The sequence below is a fragment of the Bos taurus genome, chromosome 1 (genome assembly GCF_002263795.3).
Source record: "Bos taurus isolate L1 Dominette 01449 registration number 42190680 breed Hereford chromosome 1, ARS-UCD2.0, whole genome shotgun sequence".
Lineage (NCBI taxonomy): Eukaryota > Metazoa > Chordata > Mammalia > Artiodactyla > Bovidae > Bos > Bos taurus.
This window is the reverse complement of record NC_037328.1, coordinates 72027806-72034298: the sequence shown is the minus strand read 5'-3', so window position 1 is coordinate 72034298 and position 6493 is coordinate 72027806.

The following is a 6493-nucleotide window of genomic DNA, read 5'->3' as shown; positions in this document are numbered from 1 at the left end:
ATGCTGGCGGGGTGGGCCGAGATCCTCAATCATGTGGGTGTGGGTGACAGAAAATTAAAATATGACTTATATTAACACGAACTTCTTTGTAGCCATAGGTTGGGGCCTGGGGACATTTTGGCAATAGAAGAAATCTACCAGCAAGGAAAACACATAAAAATCTCAGGGATATTTTGTCTCATTCCCTGATAGTTAAAAGATGATTTTCAAGGTTAAGAAGAGTGTAATAACAGCCTGTTCTCACCCTGACCTCCCTACTTGCACAATCCAGTTTCTCACGGGTGGTAAAGCACATTGAGAAAGGCACTCTCTTAGGGGAAAAAAATGTAGGTTCTTGATAAAGAAACAAAGAAGAAATATGACAATGTGTGCTCTTGGTAGACACTCAGAACCGCTGGTGAAGGGTCTTTTCTTTAGGAGTTATTTTAAAATAATAAACAGATGCCTTTTGATGATTATAGTGTTTCAAAATGTTGACTTGTTACATCCAAGGATCCTCTCTGTGTCCCAGAATAACAATTTCTCCCAAGAGAAGTAGCTTAATTCAGTTCAGTGGTGAGGTGAAGAAATGGTTGGATTGGGAGTGTATGTGCTATGTGTTGTGTGCTAAGCTGCTTTAGTCGTGTCCAACTCTTTGCAGCCCCATGGACTGTAGCCCACCAGGCTCCTCTGTCCATGCGATTCTCCAGGCAAGAATACTGGAGTGGGTTGCCATGCACTTCTCCAGGGGATCTTCCCAACCCAGAGATTGAACCCGTGTCTCTTGGTCTCTTGTGTCTCCTGCATTGGCAGGCGGGTTCTTTACCACCTGGGAAGCCCTGGATTGGAAGAGTACTCCCTAAAGCACCCAGCATCTGCCTTAAGTGGATTGTCATGGTTCCTGTCCGCAGGATGCTCACACTCTAGCTGTAGAAAGAGCTAGTGCTCAGCAGGGCGAGTAAATTCATATCTGCATTAAACACTGGTTCTGCCATTATGGAGACCTTCACTGTGCCACAAACCAGCATGACTCATAGCCCCTGAGGATGCTTGGCTTGGATGGTTTGTCAAGGGAGGACCTCTGGGTCACTTTACAGATGGGCAGTGGATTGCACTATTCCTTGCAGTGGGAGGAGGAGGAGCCACTGTGTGCCAAGTGTGTGGACCTGCCAGGCTCCTTTGGGCTTTACGTGGAACCATCTCCTATTTGTTCTCCAGCTAAGACACAGATGGCTACATTTCACTTAGGACACAGGAGCACTGGTGGTGCATAATCACCCCAGTTGAGCTCTGCCATACTGTCTGGATGAAGAGAAGTTTGGGGGTGCTAGAGTGGCAGGCAGCTGACCTCTTTGTCCATCCCATAGGCCCAAGTCAGAGGGCAGATGGATATTGGTTTGGCCCTGCCTCAGGGACCGGCTTCCCAGGTGGTGCTAGTGGTAAAGAACCTGCCTGCCAATGCAGGAGACTTAAGAGACATGGGTTCAATCCCTGGGTCAGGAAGATCCCCTGGAGAAGGGCAGGGCAACCCACTCCAGTATTCTTGCCTGGAGAATCCCATGGACTGAGGAGCCTAGTGGGCTACAGTCCACGGGGTCACACAGAGTTGGACATGACTCAGCACTTAGGGACTGAGGGACTGCTCACAGGGCCCAGAGGTATGCTTGCTTCTGTTCCTTTTCCTTTTCTTGTTGTTTTGAGGCTCTTGCCAAGATTAGAGCTTTTTGGCCCAGGCAGAGTTTTCTTTTCAGCTCTGGGTCTTCTCTGAGGAGGTGAATAGCCCTCTGGTGAGAGGAGGCAGCTGGGGCAGTGTGGGAGTGCTGCCTAAGAGTGAGTAGGCGAGGGTTCTAGTCTGGTTCCAGCAAGGTATTTAACCTCCCTGAGCCTCAGGGTTCCCATGTTGTAGAGAAGAATCAATTCTGACTCCATGTTGGAACTGTTTCTTTGGCTTGCTTTTTGTTGCTGTTGTTATTATAATCATACATAATCAGTTCAGTTCAGTCACTCAGTCGTGTCCAACTCTTTGCGACTCCATGGACTCCAGCACACCAGGCTTCTCTATCACCAACTCCCAGAACTTGTTCAAACTCAGGTCCATCGAGTCGGTGATGCCATTCAACCATCTCATCCTCTGTCATCCCCTTCTCCTCCCACCTTCAATCTTCTCCAGCATCAGGGTCTTTTCCAATGAGTTAGTTCTTCGCGTCAGGAGGCCAACGTATTGGAGTTTCAGCAATATTCAGGACTGATTTCCTTTAGGATTGACTGGTTGGATCTCCTTGCAGTCCAAGGGACTCTCAATAGTCTGCCTCAAAGGACTCTGCCCCTCTGCCTGACTGTTAAACTAAAGTGTCTTTTGTTCAGCTCATAAAGAGATAATCTGACCCTGCCCACCTGTGAATGGCTGCAAGAAAGGAGAGGACCCAGAGGGATGGTATGGGGAGGGAGGAGGGAGGAGGGTTCAGGAGGGGGAGCACATGTATACCTGTGATGGATTCATTTTGATGTTTGGCAAAACTAATACAATTATGTAAAGTTTAAAAATAAAATAAAATTAAAAAAAAAAAAAAAGAAAGGAGAAAGAAGAGATTAACACATCCCCTCCCAGAGTTGTTTTGCAAGACTAATAGCCCTTTTTACCTTACTGCTTCTCTGTTTCTATTCTGCCTTTTGACTTCAGTTCCTCACCGCTCTCTCTCTGGTTCTATGAAAGAACCTGGTATCCCAACAAGATGGTTATTTTGAGACATTAGTCTGCCATCAGCTGACTTTCTGAATAAAGTCATATTCCTTGCCTCAGCGCTTGTCTCTTGATTTATTGGCCTGTCGTGTGGCAAGCAGAGCAAGCTTGGACTAGGTAACACCAACTTGCTCACAGAGCAAGCCCTTGTGACTTCCAGCTGAGAATGGTTGTGACCAGAAAACTAAAGATTATAGAATTGTCATTTAGAAACCGTCCTTCCCCTTTACACAGAAAACCAGGGCTCTGCAAGAAAACCTTGGGCGAGAAGAACACAGCAGGAGAGAACCACCCGCAAGCCAGGCTGGGGGCTTTCCTGTGAGCCCTGGCCCAAGACAGCCTTCATGGGACACCTGGGCCTCCCTTACATGGTGTCCACATCTGCAGAGAATAACAAGCCCATTAAAAAGGGTGTGTGTAGCACTTAACAATTCGCACATACACTATCTCAGGCTCTCTCTAGACTGCATAGGCTTTTGTTGCTTCAGAACGTTTTTGTCTCTTGTGGAAAGTACTTCTACCTGTATTTGGTTTTTCCCAGCCCTGCGTCCAGGCAAGTCCTCAGATCCCAAGGCTTTGGACTCCCCACAAAGCACAGCATCCTCCCCACCAGGGAACGGCTGGGACTGGAGAAAGGACTATGAAGATGGGTCCTTTTCCTCCTACAGTCACACCTCACCGCCCAACCTAGCGCTGCCTCTGCTCAGAGCTTGCGGCTCAGTCTCCTCCTCTGAACTCTGGCCCCAGCAGCGCCTTCCCACCCGAGATGCGGGTCCGCCCTCCAACTTGCAATTTAAGCAGAAGATGGAGCTTCTCCCTCTAGGCGACTTGCTAGATGTTGGAGAACGGCGACCTCTAGTGTTGGTTCTTGGATGGAGCGGCTTTCTGCAGCCCAGTGAAGTTCCTGGAAACCGTCCTGCTGGGGACTGAGAGGCGAAGCTTAACTGGATGGGTTAGAGAGATGGGGAGGATGGACTGAAGGGACTCTTCATTTCCAGGAAGCCCAACTGCGCACACTTGGTCTCCGAGGCTTGCTCATGGTCCAAACACATCTGTCCCTCTTGCACTATCTTCCTCTTTCATAACACACAAGACTCAGCCCACCCCTCACCCCTGACTCACCTTGACAAAGCAAACTCACCTGCCTCTGTTACTGAACCAAACTTGGATCAGCTTGCCCCACATACAGTGAAGTCAATCAACTGACACTGGGTTGTGGCAAAGGAAAGTTCAGTGTTTATTGCAGGGCACCAAGCAGTTAGTACTTAAAAGCCCAAACTCCTCAAAGGCTTTTAAAGAAAGGTGTTTAAAGACAGGGTGAGAAAGAGGGGGTTATGGGTGTGTGATCAGTTCATGGACATTCTTTTAACTGGTTGGTGGTGATGTAATTGGGAGTCAACATCATCAATCTGCTGGTTCCAGTTGGTCTGGGGTCTACAGGCTTGTGGACAGCATGCAGTTAACTTCTTCCACCTGATGGGGGTTTCAGTATCTGCCAAACAGCTCAAAGGACATGTCTCAGGATATTATCTATAGCCCTTGAGGAGGAAGTAAAGGTTCTTGATTTTGTTTAATGGCCACACTATTATTTTGTCTTCCTTGGCTGTTTCCCTTTCTTTCAACATTTTCTCACTTCTCTGATTAAATTTATTATTTGGAACTTGGGGAAGGCCTAGGAAGATAGTTTTTCTACTGACAAGAGGCAGGCAGAGGACGCGGTGGGGGAGTCTGTTTGGGGAAGGCTTCACAGGGTCCTGTTTAGTTACACACCTTTGCCTAAGGAAGGAGAAGGTGGGACAGGCATCAAGCAGTGTGTCTGGGTACGAACCAGGACGCCTGGCTGAGAGAGCCAGTCCTCAGGTGGCCTCCTTCTGTGTCTTCGTGGTCCTGCCATGACCAATGGATTAGTCTAGTCTTTGGCAGGAAGTGGGTGTGGGGAGAGTGTGAGTAGGTGAATATTGGGTGGCATGTCCTGTAAGGTAGCAGGACTGCTTGGTAACTGTGACTTTTCAGGGCTCCATGACCTTCAGCAACAGCACCTCATTCTTTGAGATGGAAAAATCCACATTTTCCCCCAGTCTTCAGTAAAGTGCTACACTATTCAGATTACTACGCTATTTGGCCACCTGACGCAGAGAACTGACTCTTTGGAAAAGATTCTGATGCTGGGAGAGATTGAAGGCAGGAGGAAAACGGGGCAACGGAGGACGAGATGGTTGGATGGCATCACCGACTCAATGGACTTGAGTTTGAGCAAGCTCTGGGAGATGGTGAAGGACAAGGAAGCCTGGTGTGCTGCAGTCCATGGGGTCACAAAGAGTCAGACACAACTGAGCAACTGAATAACAACAACAACAATTCGGATTAAAGCCTCCTTCCCCTTTTCCTTCTAAGCAGACTGCCTTGCTTAAGCCCCTCCTATAAGGAATTGTATGTGACACCCAAAGGGCTTAGAAGGCAGAGGCTTAAGGAAATGAAGGGTTTGGGATGCTTAGAGGGAGAAGGCTCCTTCTCGGCACTACGCCCTCTCCTTTCCCAGTCTCGCAAATACATTCAGAATCTTTTGTCGCTGTTGTTTCCTATGAATCATATAATCTTCCTTCAGTTCTATGAGACTCTAGTGAGTTTAATGAGACCCTCAAACTGCCACACCTACGAGATCAAATTGTTATTTGTGTATAATTTTTGCCAAGTCTGTCTCCAGTTATAGGTAGGGTGACCACCCATCCCAGCTTGCCTGAAACAGTCCTGGTATACATCTATCACCGAGACATAATTATTCATGGTGTTCTCTTTCACTTTGTAAAGGGCCCCATTTAGATGGCGAATTACACTGTCACGCTAAACACAGATAATCTATTAAGAAAACATTTAGGCATTAGGATTTAGAGGATGTGAGAGATAATGTTACCAGGAATTTGAGATTTAAGTCATTATTATAATCTTGGCATAATTAGCTCTATTCTTCCTGGCAGCTGAAAAGAAGGAAAATATGAAGGGTTAGGAAGTTGATTCAGTCTTGTAAAATGGTGCAAATTACATCTTCTGGAGGGAAACGTTTATCAGGCACTCAATTTTAGAAGGAATTTTTCACATAAATTGTTATATAAGGGACACTGAGTAATATAAAGAGCTGTATCTTTCATGTTAGTTTTCGCAGAATTTTGTGGCCACTTTTAATATTGGTCCCCCAAATTATTGTGATTTTCCAATTCTCTTTCTCTGTGAAAAATGGAGAGGAATCAAAAATTATTTCAGAGGGATTAAGTGAGACAATACATATGCAAGTGCTAAATAAACTACAAGTATCAATATTACCTTGTTGAAAACCCTCCTTTCATTGATGAGGAAACCAAGGCCCAGAGAGAGAGAAGTAATGTGGTTGCTGCTGCTGCTGCTGCTGCTGCTAAGTCGCTTCAGTCATGTCCAACTCTGTGCGACCCCATAGACGACGGCAGCCCACCAGGCTCCACCGTCCTTGGGGTTCTCCAGGCAAGAATACTGGAGTGAGTTGCCATTTCCTTCTCCAATGCATGAAAGTGAAAAGTGAAAGTGAAGTCGCTCAGTCGTGTCTGACTCTTCCCGACCCCATGGACTGCAGCCCACCAGGCTCCTCGGTTCATGGGATTTTCCAGGCAAGAGTACTGGAGTGGGGTGCCATTGTTAGTTAGTGGCAAAACAAAGGTTGACACCCCTGTTTAATTCTCAATGCTAATATAACCTCATAGAGCTGTTCACCAAGACATTCTGAGATTCTGCCTGGCCACCAGCACA